This window comes from Equus przewalskii, chromosome 7, assembly GCF_037783145.1.
Source record: "Equus przewalskii isolate Varuska chromosome 7, EquPr2, whole genome shotgun sequence".
Classification (NCBI taxonomy): Eukaryota; Metazoa; Chordata; class Mammalia; order Perissodactyla; family Equidae; genus Equus; species Equus przewalskii.
The window spans coordinates 20,041,045-20,058,286 of NC_091837.1; the positions used below are offsets into that span (position 1 = coordinate 20,041,045).

At 50.5% G+C, this 17,242-nt stretch overlaps 2 long non-coding RNA genes across 2 annotated transcripts; one reads left to right on the plus strand and one right to left on the minus strand.

The window, feature by feature from the left end:
- The first annotated feature begins 1,891 nt into the window (after positions 1-1,891).
- On the plus strand, positions 1,892-9,470 carry LOC139084466 (uncharacterized). The gene is made up of 2 exons (XR_011541870.1): positions 1,892-2,029; positions 8,668-9,470. It is a non-coding gene; the product is annotated as an uncharacterized lncRNA (long non-coding RNA).
- On the minus strand, positions 2,014-13,917 carry LOC139084465 (uncharacterized). Its single transcript, XR_011541869.1, has 3 exons — positions 13,791-13,917; positions 5,796-5,859; positions 2,014-3,788 (listed from the first exon to the last, which is right to left on the minus strand). It is a non-coding gene; the product is annotated as an uncharacterized lncRNA (long non-coding RNA).
- Positions 13,918-17,242: the final 3,325 nt, after the last annotated feature.

Genomic DNA, 17,242 nt, shown 5'->3' on the forward strand with positions numbered 1-17,242 from the left:
GAATCCTACCTACTGTGAAGCGGAGGGGACTGGCAAAATTACCCCGTATGTGGCTCAACGAGGGGCCAGTCCTCCTCCTAAGCCTGTTAGGTTCAGGAGAGATGGGGGTCTGTGGAGAACGTGGTCAGTGTGCAATCTGGGAGTTTGATGGCACGTAGGAGAAACGCCCCTAAGTGGATGGCAACACACCCACTGCCTGACGCTCAATAGGGCCCTGCAGGTGTTTCCAGGAATCCATCTCTTCCTCACGCTCCATCACCAGCCCCATGCTCAGGCCAGGGGCCAGGCCATTGCTCCAGCCAGCAAGCCCACAGGCTCTGGCATCTTCCTCCCTTTTTCTGGCATCTTCCTCCCTCCTGAAGGATCAGCCTTCCCAGATTGGTAGGCAAGCTTTTGGTTACTCTAGCCTGCCACCTCTTTCTGCAGGAGTATTTTAAATCAATCCGTCCATCCATCGATTGGCAGTTCACAGGACGTGTAGGCGCTGTGGGTAAAGGTTGGGCTTGGGTGTTAGAAGCCTCGTCCTAACCCCGGCTCTGCCACTTGCTATTTGTCAGACCTTGGGCACTTCCTTTTCCCCATCTTACCTGGGAAGAAACTGAGGCTCAGAGAGGGGCAGTAATTCCCACAAAGTCACACAGCTGCTAAGTGGCAGAGAGGGGTTTGAACCCAGGTCTGTCTGGAAGGAGGGAATAAATTGAACCACTTTTGCCTACATTTAGCCAGGAAGCAACAAGTTCTTCCCAGTCAGTGTCTGTCTGTCTCTCTCTCTATATATGTACACACACACACACACACACATACATAGCCTCTTTCCCTCCCCTCTCCCACCCCACCTCTCCCTCTCCCCACTCCCTCCCCCAACACACACACAAATCTTATCTTCTGATTCTTCAACTGTAGCGCGGAGATGCTCACACTCCCTACCCCAGAGGTGTGTGGTGAGGATTAGAGGCGTCAGTACAGGTAAACCACTTAGAAGGCACTCATCCATCGTCATCCTCAGCACCATCACTATCATCCTTAAGCGCTCAAGGATGATGCGGCAGACTGGGTGGAGCCAGGCCCCATCCCAAATCCTCCGATCCCCCCATAACGCTCTTCCCATTGGATTCCATGATTCTTTGTGACAGAGTTTCTAATGGGACATCAGCACAGAGGTGGCTGCACGCAGGAGAGGTTTGGGAGGGGGATGAGAAGAGCTTCCCAGAGGACTTGGAAGCAGCAGGAAAGGTGAACACAGCTCCATCCCCGCCCCAGACCCCGCCCCTCCTCAGACCCGCCCCCTTCTCGGGCCCCACCCCCTCCTCAGACCCCGCCCCTCCTCGGGCCCTGTCCAACCCAGTCCTCCGCCCCTCCAGCTTCTGAGTCCTCATCTCCACTGTCCTTTCTTGGCAGGCGATGGTTTCTGCTTCCCTGCTTCCAGGGCCATGTTTCTGCCTGAGCAGCCCAGATGTCTACATTTGCACTCCTGGCTGCAGGAGAGACGAGCAGGAGGGCATGGAAAGCTTTTACCTCTGAGACTAACTCAGAGGCCACAGCAAACGGTAAGAGGAAAAGGAGGAGGCTCCTAACAGGAGAGGATGCCCAGCTCCCGCTCTGTGCACCTAGGGCTCGCGAGACTCTCGTCACGGAGAAAGACAGGGAGAGAAAGGAGCGCCTGGACGGCTCTCTCCTGAACCGGCCAGAAGTTTAGGCTGCAAACCCCACCCGCTAAGAGTTTGCTCCGTAAATAGGTCTACACCAGAGACCACCAGTGTGTAAGGCTGAATTTACACGGCGCAAGATTCGTGCAGCACGGAGGCGTAAAATACAGCCTGCGAGCTCAGAGGAACGTCAGAGAGCCTTCAACCTGGGCGAGCTGTAGAGACGGCTGCACCTCCCAGGAAGAGGTGAAGTCTAATTCTGCTCCCCTTGAACCTCGGCTGGCCTGAGGGACTCAGTGGACCAGGAGAGGCAAGGCTCGGACATCAGAGGCCCTGCGCCTTCCCACCTGGGGCTCCTGAACGCTTGCTACAGGTCACCCCTGGTAAGAAGCCCTACTACCCTGATGCTGCCATGCTAGGAGGAAGCCCAAACTACCCGGGGAGGCCCTGGAAAATAGACCGCAGTGGAGAGCGAGGCAGGCCAAGGGGCTGAGGCTCCAGGTATACGAAAGAGGAGCCGCCCCAGCAGACCCCACGTGAATCTGAGAAACCGCCCAGCTGAGCCCTCCCTGAATTCCTGACCCTCTAAACCATGAGCGAAATAAAATGGGTGTTCGAAGCCACCAAATTTGGGGGCAGCTGGTTACACAGCCATCGATAAAACACACCATCATTTCTCTGCCATTCTGATAAATTTTGCTGTACTAACATATTATTATTTACTTAAGATTTTCCTTTAAATTGACTTATCTCTTTATTTTATAAATGAAAAGTTAATTTTTTATCAATACCATGAAATGGAAAACTAGGACTATTAGACACGCAAAGAAGGTAAAAAGAAAAGCTTTTTCTTGTTGTGTTTTCCTTATGCTACATGATGCCTCCAGTGGTAAGCACACCACACTTTGGAAAAACTGGATATTCTTCTCATCTATGATATGAGGGATATGCATTAGGCTGGAGACCTAGAGAGGGGCAGTGCCATTGCCAAGATCATAGAGAAGGTCAATTGATAGAATTGGGATGAAAGCCAGGGCTTCTTGACTCCTGGACCACCGACCCAAACTGGCCTCCAAGGTCCTAAGAAAGCCCTTGTGGCCCTAAATGTCTCTGCAATTGATAGAGAATTTCTAGCATCAGACCAAGAGGACAATCTCTTAATACAAAGAAATAAAAGTTCACTTAAAATTGGAAGAAAGAGAACAGGGAGCCTTATTATGGTGTCAGTCACTAACACTTTAGTAAGAACTTATCGGTTGTGTTTCCTTAGTGGGATCAAGTCTAAGGCAGCATAGAATAGCTAGTAAGTGAAGAACCAAGAGCTGAAAGGATGACAAAATCCCATGAAGCCTGAGAGGCATCTAATTCGTTTCTCTGCCTCGGGGAGTCTCGGCCAATATGGACATACAATTGTGAAACTTAAGATAGGTGTGTCACCCTGCACGGTCTATAAGAGACGTGAATATAATACTATTTCTGCTGTAATAATACTTCCTGAGCCCTTAGATGCGCTAGATACTTTACATGAATTCTTTCTTGCACTTCTCGTGATAACTCTATGAAGGAAATAATATCATTGTGCCCATTTTCCAGAGAGAGGAAAATGGCACTCTCCAGCTGTGGGACTTGCAGAAACTGAGTGTTGGAGCTGGCATGCAGACTCCAGGAAGTCTGGATCCAGAGCCCATGCTCTCAACCTCTCCATCGTGCAGCCTGGGAGATCTGAAAATCATAATTCTCCACGTGACATTCCCTGTGTCTGCACTGTCCCTTCTTTTCTTTTTCCCCGGGTATTTTTCATTTGTCCTCCAAGATTCATCTCCAACATCACCACCCCTGGGAGGCCTTCCTGGACTCCCCTTTCGAAACATCTGGGAACTGCTTCTGTCTCCAAGCCTCAAGACACAGGAGAAGGGAGTGGGGGTGCTTATCTAGCAGCTTCTGACTCTGAGAGTCAAGCGTCGTCCCGGAGAACGTTAACCCCTGAACTCTTGCAGGTGTGTGGAGGTATCCAAATGGTAGGAGGATTTCTCCCTGTGGTCAGAGAAGCTCAGAGCAGAAACGAAAAGCTGTGAATTCCAGATGAGGTGAGGTCCCGACTGGCTATGGCTGCTTGCAGCTGGTTTCCATGGCAACGGGATGCTGGAGCAGAAAGGGAGATGGAAAGGGAAAGAGACAGGGCTAAGAAGGTGCGTACTGTAGAGGGTAGGTCAGTGGTTAACATACATGAAATAAACACCTAGGTTCAAATCCTATCTTCACCTCTGGCTGGCCATGTCACCTTGAGGAAGACACATCCCCAGAAAGATGCCTTAGCTTCTTCATCTGTTAAATGGGGACGTTCATGGTGCTGTTTTCATAAGCTTGTTGCAAGGATGAGATGAAATCATGTACGTGAAGGGCCTAGCAGTAAGTGTTTAATAAAAGGAAGTTCATAATATGGAAGCAACTCAAACATGCGTGTCAAACCCCACTGTCCAGGGAAGGATCTCTGCTCCACTCGCTCTCCCTTTTAGAAATGTCTGCAAAATGGACCTCAGCTTCCTTATCTGTGAGGTGGAAATAATGATAAAACCAACCTCCCAGGGTTATAGTGAGGAGTAAGTGAGAGACGGCATGTATGCATTTAAATGGGTATCCAGCACTTAACAAGGGCCAGGTCTTGCCACTGTGATAACACTTTGTGTTCATTATATTAAGGATTAGCATCAGAGAGCACAGGGACTGGTGTGAGCCCAGAATGCGCCAAAAGCAGAGAAGGGCTCTGCCCCAGACTCTGAGGTGATGGGGACATCAGTACAGAGCTGATGTGGTCCTCTCGTCTCACATCCCTAGGGGAAGCTGGAAACCCAAACGGTACCTACAGTAGCGGTCCAGCTCTGTATACCAAAGGAGACATGGGGGACCCACAGGGATGCCTCTGAAGACCAGAATGCCAGTCCCTGCTCTGCCCCCTGTCGCTGTGTGACCTTGGGTGAGTCCCTTCCCCTCTCTGCAGACTGCAGAGCAGCCCAGGGCTCTCCCAGCCAGACACTCCAGGATCAGTTTTCTTCTCTCTCTCACCTCTGTTCATCTCTTCTTCTTCCCTGGGTGCTTGTCTGACCCTGGGATGTCTCTACACCAGGAGCCTCGGGACTACCAGGTCCTGGCAGAGTTTGCCCATCATTGTCATCTGGCTACCTAGTTTTCACCACGGCCTGTCCAGTTGGACGTGGTGCGCCTCGGCCCTTTCTGCCTCGCCTCTGCCCTGTCGCTGGCTCCTCCCTCTTCATTTCCCGTCTTACCTTTTCCCAGCCTTTGGCTGGTTCTGATCTCTGGATAACCAGTGCCACCCGGGGAACCTGAGGGACATTAGAAACCTCAGGAGCACTTTCAAGATAGGTGGGATTTAAGCAGACCTCCACCTGGCCTGGGAGGATGTCACCCTGCTCTCCCCTTCCTCTCTGGAAAGTTTTCTCAAAGTAGGCATAGTAACCATCGCTGTCTATTTGCTGTATTCTCTGATGTTTTGACACCCTGGACCTTCCTGATCCCGGAGAGACTGCTCCTCCCAGGGCTGCTGGATTCCTGGAGATAGGAAAGGACTTGCCTACAAGAGTAGCTTTCACATGCAAGCTAACCCACGCAGAGCCCATGCCCACCACCTCCGGTATGGGCTCTCACACTCAGGCCTCAATCCACCTGCCCTCATCCCCTGGGGCTGGGTACCAGACAGCTCCTCCAGTCAGCACCCTGCCCCAGAGCCTGCTGACATTATTCAGACTAGCCAGACCTACGCCTGCCACCCTGCCTTGCCTTTCCCATGGAAACCACAACAAAGGCTCCTGCTCCCATTTACAGCTCACCCCCTCTGCCTCCTGACTGACCCTGGTGCGTCCCCACGTGGCCCTGCATAGAGGCCCTGCCGTACCTCCTGTTTCTAGGGATCTGCGAGTACAAACTTTCTCCTTCACCACAGGCATTTCTGTGTCTGTGTGCCTCCTCATACCTGATTAAAACAAATCCTAGGTACATTTTTAAACAATAGGATATATCATCTCCCACTGACGATCCAGGGTGGGACATAACGCATGGGCACCACGTTAAATAACATTGGGAAAGTCAATTCCACACTCTCTCATTCACTGTTTATCCAATCTTTCGGATTACCTGCAGGAGAAAGCCCGGCTTGGTGCTAGTGGGTTGCAAACACCTCTTCATCAGTTCATTGTCTCTGTTTAAACACAAACAAACTTAAAGACTTTGGCAGAAGGGCATCTGGTTAAAAATAAATAACATTATTTTCATTGCTTTATGAAGCAGGCATCTCCACAGTCATCCCAAGACAACCTCCCAGGGAGGGAGCCACACGAGTCCACACCCCCACCTCAGTGTCCTTCTTTTTTCCTGGCACGGCTCCCTGTCGGCCAGAGCCAGCCAGAAGCCAAAGGCAGGGGAGCCCATTGGTGGGCCATACAGGTCAGCCATGCAGGACACAGAGCAGGATGGAGAAGGATGGAGAGAAGATCTGGGAGGGGAGAGTGGGGGAAACAGAAGAGATCATATGGAGAAGCATGGGGGGCGGGGGTGACGGGACACAACCCACGCAGAAACCAGATTTCCTGTGCCGGAATAGAAGGCAAGAACCCCCCCTCTCCTCCAGCATATCCCTTAGAGAAGAGTCATTTGCCTAATATTTGAATAATTACAAAGTCTCTGTATTACAGGAGGCTTCTCAATGATTTTCCTTTGAACCACAAAGTATTATTTGGGAAACACATTAGTCTCAAAAAGGGTTTCTTACTCTTTGGCTACCCCTTGGAATCACCTGGGGAGCTTTGAAAAATCCTGATGCTCAGGCCCCACCCCCAGGGAAGCTGACGTCATTGGTCCGGGGTGGGACCCGGCATCAGGATGTCTCAGAGCTCCCCCAGGAGCCTAATGTGCACCCAAGGTTGAGAACAACGGGCTTATAACCATCACAATCCCTGTGTACGATGCTCATGGAGCCACCCAGCATGTATACCTCCTCATTTACCTAAATCCCTAATTCTAACAGGGATTTAGTAAGTATTCCTAAGGGGATGGCCTCACCATGGCATGAACTGGATGTCACAGTCCAGAAGCTTCTTTAAAAATCACTTAATGAAATATAGCAAATGGTTGCATTTTAGACACTGAATATATCTCCAGGGACAAACCAAAGACTCAATCATCCTGAATTAGGCCAAAGGGTTCCTGTGGCTTGCAACACAATTTCCAGTGTCAATATCCATTACGGGTGGAATCGTGTCCCCCCAAAACTCATATGTGAAACTCCCAACCCCCAAAACCTCAGGATGTGCTGGTTTTTGGAGATAGGGTCTTTAAAGAGGTAATGAAGTGAAAATGAGGTCATTAGGGTGGGCCCTGATCCAATATGACTGTGTCCTTATGAGAAGAGAAAATTTAGACACAGACACAAACAGAGGGAAGACCATGTGAGGACACAGGGAGAAGACGGCCATCGGCAGGCCAGGGAGCGAGGCCTCAGAAGAAACCAACCCTGCCGACACCTTGATCTTGGACGTCCAGCCTCCAGGACTGCGAGACAATAACTTTCTGTTCACACCCAGTCTGTAGCCCTTTGTCATAGCAGCCTGAGCAAACTATGTAATCTCATACACGTATTTAGAAAATGCTGCACTTGAGGACACTTAGTTTTGTTAACACAGGGCTGCCCAGTCACCGAATCGAGGCTTTTCATGCTGGGAAAGGAGGAGGAAAGGGGTGCTGGAGCCTCAGGCTTGATTCTCACTCTGACCAACCGCATCTCCCATCTCAACGCCCCACCCTGCACCCAGAGCTCCCTGGCCTCACCTCCCGAACAAACCACTTCCATTCAATTTCTTGGCTCAGGGTCTGCTTCGGGGGGGAGCCCAGCCCAAGACACCTCCCGACCTCGGGATCTGAGTCTTTGATCCGTCCTACCTCGGGGCTGAGGTTGTTTTTATGTGTGTGATATGCTTGGCTGGGCTTGCCTCAGCCCTGGCAGCTAATATTAGGAGAGGACGGTTGCCCAGCTTCCATCCTGAGCTGCCCCATATTGCAACCTTCCTCTGCAGCCAGAGGCTCCTCCCTTGCTCCTGTCCCACTTTAAAGAGGCCAAGCTCCTGTATTGCAGCCTTGACACTTCCCAGGTCACCCCCCCCCCACCCCCACAACATGCTACATCCTGTGTGAGAGTCCTATTCAAATTCCACTCAAACGAGAGTGACCATTAGCCTAGAGAGAGACTTATGGAGGAGAGGGGGTACACGGGATAGTTCCAGGATCTAGAGACCTGGAGATTACTGAAGCGACTTATTGGAAAAAGCTCTTACCTAAAAGTTGAGAAAGGAAAACCAAGTTGCCGTCAAGTTTCTTAAAGCACCAGGAAGAAAGGGAAAAAAAAATCACTCTCCATCTGCCTCCCCAGGCAGGGCGGTTCCCAACCAAGGTGCATTTCCTTTGGCTGTAAGATTGTTTTATGGGTTGTTTTTGGAAAAGAAGTAAAATAAGGTTTTTGAAAATCGTCATTAGATGCCTCCAAAAAAACTCAGACCTCTAACCAGTGAGGGAGGCGGTGTGGCTTTCCCTGAGCAGGAGCCACTGGGAGCCTGGGAGAGTCTGGCCAGCTCCGGCGGGGGCTGCCAGAGCCCAGGGCAGAGGAGGTCACACTCATGGAGATGCCAATGACCACCTTGGGCAGGGCGGCCCTGCAGGACCCACAAGTGGCTCATTCTCTGTGAGACGGCTGGGCACCGGGCTGAGGAGGATGGGTGGAGACTGTGTATCTTGGCAAATCAGAGAAGAGGGCCTGGGAGATGGTCATTTCACAAGAAAGGCATCTGCATCAGCCGTGCCTGTAGGAGAAGAGGAGATTTTGGAGTATATTAACCTGTTGTCGGATACATGATTTGCAAGTATTTTCTCGCAGTTGGTGGGTTGTCTTTTCATTTTGTTCCTTGTTTCCTTTGCTGTACGGAAGCTTTTTAGTCTGATGTAGTCCCATTTGTTACAGATGGTGAACAGGCACATGAAAAGATGTTCAACATCACTAATTATGAGGGAAACGCAAATCAAAGCTACAATGAGATATCACCTCACACCCGTCAGACTGGCTGTAATTAACAAGACAAGAAGTAACAAATGTTGGAGAGGATGTGGAGGAAAGGGAACCCTCATACAGTGCTGGTGGGAATGCAAACTGGTGCAGCCACCGTGGAAAACAGTACGGGGATTTCTCAAAAAATTAAAAATAGAAATACCATACAATCCAGCTATCTCATTACTGGGTATTTATCCAAAGAACACGAAATGAACAATCCAAAAATATTTATGCACCCCTATGTTCATCGCAGCATTATTCACTATAGCAAGACGTGGAAGCAACCTAAGTGCCCATTGACTGATGAATGGATAAAGAAGATGTGGTATATATATATCATGGAATACTACTCAGCCATAAAAAAGACAAAGTGTGTCATTTGCAACAATATAGATGCACTTTAAGGGTATTATGCTGAGTGAAATAAGTCAGACAGAGAAAGACAAACACCGTATGATGTCGCTCATATGTGGAAGATAAACAAACACACGGACAAAGAGAACAGATCAGTGGTTACCAGGGGAAGGGGATGGGAGGAGGGCGAAAGGGGTCAAGGGGCACACATATGTATGGGGACAGGTAATAACTGGACTATGGGTGGTGAGCACGGTGCAGTCTATACTGAAACTGACAAATAATGCACACCTGAAATTACACAATGTTATAGGCCAACATGACCTCAATAAAATAATGTAAAAAAAGAAAAGGAAAAGTCAGTTCAAGGTACTCCTCTGTGAATCCTTCTGGGAATTAAACACCCTTTCGTGAAAAAGCAATAAAAAACACTCAATAAATTAGGAATATGAGGGAACTTTCCTCAATTCGATAAGAAACCCACAGCGAGCATCAGACTTCATGAGGAACGACTGAGGCGTCCCCTAAGATCAGGAGCGAGACGAGGGAGGCCACTCTTGCCACATCTATTCAATGTCGTCCATCTCTGACTGTCACTCACAGTGTCTGGAACAAAGTAGATGTCTACAAAACATATGTAGAATGCATTGGTGGGGGGGGGGACCCAACGCTTCTGTGACTTCCCATTGCTCTTAAGTTAAAACCTGAAGCCTCTCCTGTGGCCCACGGGGCCCCGCGTGACTGGCCCTTGCCCACCTGCCCAGCATCATCTCACACCATTCTCCCCACGCTCACTGCACTCAGCCACATTATCCTTCCTTCTCTTCCTCCAATGTCCCAAGTTCTGCCACCTCAGGGCCTTTGCACACGCTGTTTCTGCTCCCAGAATGCTGCCTTCTCTTGGCTAAGTCTTACTCATCACTCAGGCCTTGGTTTAATGCAGCGATTCTCAACCGGGGGGCATTTGCCAACGTCTGGAGGCATTTTTGGTTGTGACAACTGGAGGGCTGCTACTAGCATCGAGCGGGTCGAGGCTCTACATCCTACAGTGCCCAGGACAGCCGCCTGCAACAAAGAATTATCCCGCCCCCAAATGTCAATAGCGCCGAGATGGAGGAGCTCTGGCCTAACGTCTGAGTGCTCACCCTGATCCCCTTATTAACTGGAAGAGGTCTTCCCTGCATCATCCTCGCTCCTAACATGCCCCGCTATTCTCTCTCCTCATCTCATTGGAGCACAAGTGGGACCAGACCCATGGTAGATATCCCATGATATTTGGGATGCTCAGAAGGGACTAAACGGTCCTGCCTATGTCAGGTTCGCAGAAGCAGGAACTGACATAAGACTCTTATGCAAGTGATTTATGAGCAAGTGCTTGGGAGAAACCATCAGGCGATGAGGGGAAGAGCCAAGCCAGGGTGAGGTTTCAGCAGCGCTTCGGCACAGCCTGATCCTGTGGGGAGCTCCGGAGTGTAAATTATACCTCGGGAGTGTAACTGAGTCCATGCAAAGAAGCTGAACTTTCACACTCCTGTCCCCATCGGTCATCAGCTAAGGGCCACTCCAGAGTGGTGCCTGGGGTGTGTTCTGTCTCCTGGCCCCTCTGCCCTCTGGACTTGCAGGCAGAACAGCCAGTAGCCTGGTGCAGACTCAGAGACAGCCACAGGGGCAGAGGCAAGAGGCGAAAGGTCACAGAAGCCAGAGGACGTTCACAGAGATGCTCCAAAGAAAAAGAAGCTGGATGGAGCACTGACGGTGCGAATCTGCCCAAAACCTGGGCGACTGGTTAAAATGAATAGCCCCATGTAGCATTTTCTAGTCTGCAAGTGCCAGATCCTGTTGATATGTCCCTCTTTCCCAGGGGCCAGCAGAAAGGGGCAAGCATTGGTGAGCACCTCCCGGGAGCTGGAAGCCATGACATGACTCACGGGGCATTACTGGTACCAAACCCTCGCTCACGGTTTCTGCCGCTCTCGCCCCTCCATCATAAAGGTTACAGACTTCTCTCCCTTCTCATAATTTATGTTCCTACAAAGGTTGCTCATAAAAAGAACATCTGTAGGTCAAATCCACTTGACATAATCAGCTCGGAGATGCATCTCTACTCGTGCATGAAAATGCTCGCCTCTGTGAGGCATTAACCATCTCCAGGATGTCTCTAAAGCCAAGGATGCATTTGGGGATATTTGAGAACTTCCGAATGTTGTTTCCAGAATTTGATATGGATATGAGCTTTTTTGTACAGAGGGTCTATTGTTTCATTTGATTATCCAAGTGGCCCGTGACCCAAAACACGTCCGAAGAGAGGAGTTCCTCTCTTTGGCAGCACTGAATTTTCTATTTTAGGGTGTTTGTTAGTTTGCTAAGTTTGCCATAACAAAGTACCGCCAACTTGGTGGCGTATGCAACGGAGATTCATTCTGACAGCTCTGGAGGCTAGAGCTCTGAGACCAAGGTGTGGGCAGGGATGGTTCCTTCTGAGGGCTGTGAGGGAGAACCTGTTGCTTGCCTCTCCCTGGCTTCTGGTGGTTTACTGGCAATCTTTGGCATGCCTTGGCTTGTGGACGCATCTGCTCGATCTCTGCCTTCATCTCCACATGCTGTTCGCTCGATGCGCACGTCTGTGTCTGACTTCCCATTTTCATAAGGACACCAGTCATACTGATTAGGGGCCCACCCTATCACAGTGTGACCTCATCTTGACTACTTATATATGCAACGACCCTATTTCCAAATAAGGCCATCACAGTCGGAGGCACTAAGGGTTAGGACTTCTCTATACGAATATTTGGGAAACACAATTTAAGGATGTCTTAAAGTAGGGCAGGCCCCGTGTCACATTGTCAAAGCAAAGGGTGGAAGGACAGTGTTCACCAGGGACGGGGGAGGGACAAGTGGGTGGGGGTGACTGGTTACTGTGGGGAGAGTGAGCCGGCCCACAGACTCTGAGAAGCATTCCCAGAGGCCTCGAGTGTCTCAGACTCCTTTGTGCACATCTTCCATCTTCTCAGTCCTGCCTCTTCCCTCCACCACTGATGCGGTGACCAGTTCCAGGCCAGCCGTGACCAGCTTTGTGCAGGTGAAAACTGGACAGTGCCACAGGCCACTCAGTGGTACCTCTGTCCTGGGGCTTGTGGGCGCCCTGGGCAATGTGACACCCTCACCAATGCACAGCTTAGAAGGGAGTGGGGGTTAACAGCCATGGGAGCGCCTTGACCAATGGGGGAAGGGAGCCAATGGAGAAATGCTTCCCGCCTTGATGCCCTGGACATACGCCTCTGAGGTGCATTCCACGAGGTCCCACAGAAGGCACCCCAGCTGCCAAGTCAGTAACACCTGCCCTCTTGGGCTTTCCCTCCTTCCCTGTCCCTTTTCCTGCTTCCCAGGGTTATTTCCCACATCAACCTCCTGCGCGTGAACCCTTGCCTCAAGCTCTGCTTTCGGACCCAGGCTAAGATATTCTTCAGGCTAAGACTACAAGGAAAGGGGAGTGGGCTCTCCCTGGTGCCGTCAGCATGTCCCCTGGAAGGACTGATGGAGCTTCTGGGAGGGAGAGAATTGGGAGGATGAGAGGAAAGCCATGCAGGCAGGTGCAGGGGCCTGGTATCCAGTTCCCAAGGGCAAGCCACTGGCCGCTGCTTATCAGGAGCTCAGGGGCATCATAGAAGCTCCCTGGGCCACGGCACAGTGCTATTCCTAAAAGCCCTGAGGCGTTACATGACTATTATTTGTAGGCCTGCTTCTCTAACACCCCCACCCCTCCAAAAGTTACAAACACTCCACCCACTCACTCCCAAGAGCACCAGCCCTACAACAGCAAGAGCTCGCAGTCCCGCGGCCAGGGCTTGAGACGCTGCAGCCTCCCCGACCAGCGCGTGACCTTGGGCAAGTTACTTGGACTCTGCACCGCAGTTTTCTCATCTGTAAAATGGGGATCAAGACCATGCCGGCCTCATAGCAGTGTTGCTGCAAGGTTTATGCAAGGCCAATGCTTGCAAGGCATGCAATAAATAAAAACAAAGTTGAGCAGTATCCATGGAGGGGGAATGACCAGAAGGGAGCATGAGGGAGTTTCCGGGGCTGGAAATGTTCTGTTTCTCTGTCTGGCTGCTGGTTCCAAGGGGTGAGTTCGGTTTGTGACAGTTCAGTGTGCTGATATGCGCAGGACTTCCCATCTGGAGAACTTCGTTTCTCATGGGTCCAGTAGAAATAATCTTTGCCTACTTCCGAAGTCTGGTTATGGTTCTCCATTTTACTGATGGGGAAACCGAGGCCCAAAAATGTTCCGGAAAAAAAAAGTAGGCAAGATGCACTCTGTCATTCGCTCCCAGACCTGGCTCTAGGATTAAGAATGGCCACGCAGCCCAGCAACAACACCCGGCATTTGTGAGCTGGTTCCCTGAGAATCAGCGACCGGTCTGAGCGCCTTTCATTTCTTAGCTCATTCTGTCCCCACGTTATTATCCCCATTTTGCAGAGGAGGAAACTGAGGCACAGAGAGATGGGGTCACAGAAGCAAAGCTCCAGCTCCTAACAGCTGCCCTGCGTGCCAGGTCCCCGCGGTTGGGTGGGTTGCTCCCCGCTCTCTGTCCGCACCTCCATCCCCTCTCCTTCCCTTCCCCCACCCATGCATTTAGCCGGGCTGGGTCCCTGCCAAGTCTCGGCTGTCACAGCGTTCCCACCTTTGATCACCAGGCAGCGTTCTTGAAGTGCCGAGTCTCCCAGATGTTGGGCTGATCAAAGGCAGCTGTTGCCCGGACCCTCCCCAGAGCACACGCTTATAGACGCGCACTTTGGAGAGAGGCTGGAGGGTGGGAGGGAGGGACACGTGACGATGGAGCCGCGCAGCCAGCGGGGCGGGGCCTGGCTGGGCGAGGGGGGAGCCCCTCTGGGAGGCCCTCGCCTGTCACAGCAGGTCTCAGAAGGACCAGGGTCCGCCAGCTCTGGGCAGAGAAGATGATGCCCAGGACAGATATGCAATGGGCTTCACTTTGAAAATACTGCAGCTGGATCCAGGGGCCTGAGCCAGGAAACGAGATCAGAGGCAAAATCTCGGAGATTAATGAGGAAGTTGCCAGTAGCTTTAATAATAACAATAATTCCCTTTGCTTATGTGACTCGAGCCATTGACTCCATCTTTTCTTGCTTCTTGCGTCGAGAGCTGAATTTTATGTTTACCATTAATTAAAGAATATAAAACAGCCGGTACAAGATCCTCTTGTGAGTTTTGATTTTTTAATACAATTGTAGGAACAGAGAGCCCACCCTTTTGTCTAGTGGTTAAGATTGGGCGCTCTCAGTGCCTGGGCCCAGATTCATTTTCTGGTGAGGGAACCGCACCACCCGTCTGCCGGTTGTCATTCTGTGGCAGCTATGTGTTGTCATGATGCTGAAAGCTATGTCCATGGGTATTTTAAATTCCAGCAGGGTCACGCACGGTGGGCAGGTTTCAGCGGAGCTTCCAGACTAAGACACACTAGGAAGAAGGACCTGGCCACCCGCTTCTGAAAAAACTGGCCATGACAACCCTGTGAATGGCAGCAGAGCACTGCCTGATACAGCGCTGGAAGGGGAGAGGATGGCGCAAAAAGGCCACTCTGCTGTCCACAGGGCCGCTAGGAGTCAGAATCTACTCCACTGGCACTGACAACTGAAAACTGGCAGGGTATACACCAGAAAATCTGTAATGGTCGCATCTGGGCTGGGAGAAAGTATTTCCTTTTTCTTTGTGTCTCCATATACTAATTTCACCAAGTTCATGGGCATGTCCTCAAATAACAGCACCTAAGATTGATTAAATGTTTGCTGGAGGGGCCGGCCTGGCAGCACAGCGGTTAAGTGTGCATGTTCCGCTTCGATGGCCCAGGGTTCGCCGGTTCAGATCCCGGGTGTGGACATGGCACCGCTTGGCAAGCCATGATGTGATAGGCATCCCACATATAAAGTAGAGGAAGATGGGCACGGATGTTAGCTCAGGGCCAGTCTTCTTCAGCAAAAAAGAGGAGGATTGGCAGCGGATGTTAGCTCAGGGCTAATCTTCCTCAAAAAAAAAAATGTTTGCTGGATTCCAGAAACTGGCTTATCTTTATTTTTCACAGTTAATACATGCTGTTTTTCTAATACGAATTTTAAAATTCAACCAAAATACAAAATGGTGTATATCCCTAAACCCTCACTGACCACAGACAGCTCCCTTTTCCGAGCGTGGGACCTGTGCCGAGTGCCCTGCATACGTTATTTTTAACCTTCACAGCCACTGTTTTAGCCAGTGGTGCCATCCTGGTGTTACCAGCTGCAGCACTGAGCCACGGACGGGCCGGAAACAGAGGCGTGCGGGGCTGGCTATCCGGCTCTTGAGAGCTGATGGTTCAATTTTCAGGAATTTTGCAAATCGGTTGTTAAACACGGCCATTATTAAAAATTCAATTATATACACTTGCAATGAAACAAATTATATTAAAAACAAAGGAAATACTTGAAACTCATCACTTCCTAATTACCTTACTACGTTTTGCTGCTGTCTTTGCCCTTGAGCTTACTCTGGCTGGTGGAAATATTACATAACGGGGTGCGAGTGTGGATCTCCTCCCACCCCCACACTCAGTGACATCACCTCCACAGAAACCAGCCGTGGTAGGTGTATTTACACCATGGAAATTGGCAAATGCTACGTATGAGGATTTTGTTTTTTCCAGAGAGCGAGGATTTTGTTTTTTCCGCAGAGCGACAGTTAAACATTTACCAGCACACTCCATAGTCAGTGGGAGAGGCAGGATTTGAAATATCTAAGAACAGAACCTGTGCTCTCAGCATCTACACGGCATTGCAGTCACCCCAGCCCCAGACAGCCCGCTGTCATCTAAGCCTGGCCTCAGAGCCACCAGGTGCCAAGTCTCCCAGGTACACGAAGAAATAAAATGCAAGTCTCAGGTCAGCAGAGATGAGTCATTCTGTTTGAAATGAAAAGGACACAAATCGAATCCTGCTCTGTTGATGCTACAAGCTTTCAACAAACAGCCCTCACTCTAGCCCTGTCTGCGGGATGGATAGTGGCTTCACTGGGCACATAGCTGAGAAGTACACAATGTTGATGAGAGCCATGGCTCTCTTTATTGAGCACTTACTGTATGCCAGAGGGTGTGCAGAGCCCTTTAAGGGAATGGTCTCATACCTTCCCCATAACAGATGTTTGGGTATTGTGATATGCTTAGGAAATGCCATCCACTTATTTTTCTTGTTCGCCTAGTCAAGGCCCAAACCTGCCATGAGTCACTAGCCTGGGGAACAGAAGGGCAACCTGAAGACATGTCCTCACTGCTCCTCTCTCACTTGGTGCGGTATCTGTCTTCAGTCCCCACATATGCTGATTCCTAAGACATCAGCGCAGCGGTAGAAAAGTTACATCCTGGGGCAGGCGGCTGCCTTCTCAGGTCCTGGGAACTGTGCACAGTCAAGGGGCTTGAAGTTAGATCTGCCACACCCGTCCCCTGCCCCAAGTCTGGATGTGGCAGCCCAAAGCTCTTTGGTGAATGTCCAAACTCCTCATCAAGGTCAAGGTCCGATATGGTTGGACCGAGGTTTGTGTGCCCAGGCTAATCTCTCGCAGTTCCCTTTGCCGTCCCTTATGACTCCAGCACACCAAGCATCTCAGGCCGTCGAATGCCAAGTCCTCCCACCTCTGCCCTGCACACACAGGTTGTTGTTCATCCTAGAATCTTCTTCTCACTCCCCTCCTCAGCTGCCTCCTTCTCCTGCTTCCAGCCTCAAATCTGGTGTCTCCTTTCTCTCTCTTTCTCTCTCTCTCTCTTTTTTTTTTTTTTTTTTTTGGTGAGGAAGATTGTCCCTCAGCTGACATCTGTTGCCAGTCTTCTTCTTTTTACTTGAGGAGGATTGTCCCTGAGTTGACATCCATGCCAATCCTCCTCTATGTTGTATGTGGAACGCTGCCACAGCATGGCTTGTCAAGCAGTGCATAGGTCCATGCCCAGGATCCAAATCTGCAAACTCTGGGCCGCCAAAGCGGAACGTGCAAACTTAACCACTACGCCCCCTGGTGTCCTCTTTCTACTTCCTCTCCATTTATCTTAACTGGCTGACCTGGAGAGGTAATGGCCTCCTCTGTGGTCTTCAGGCT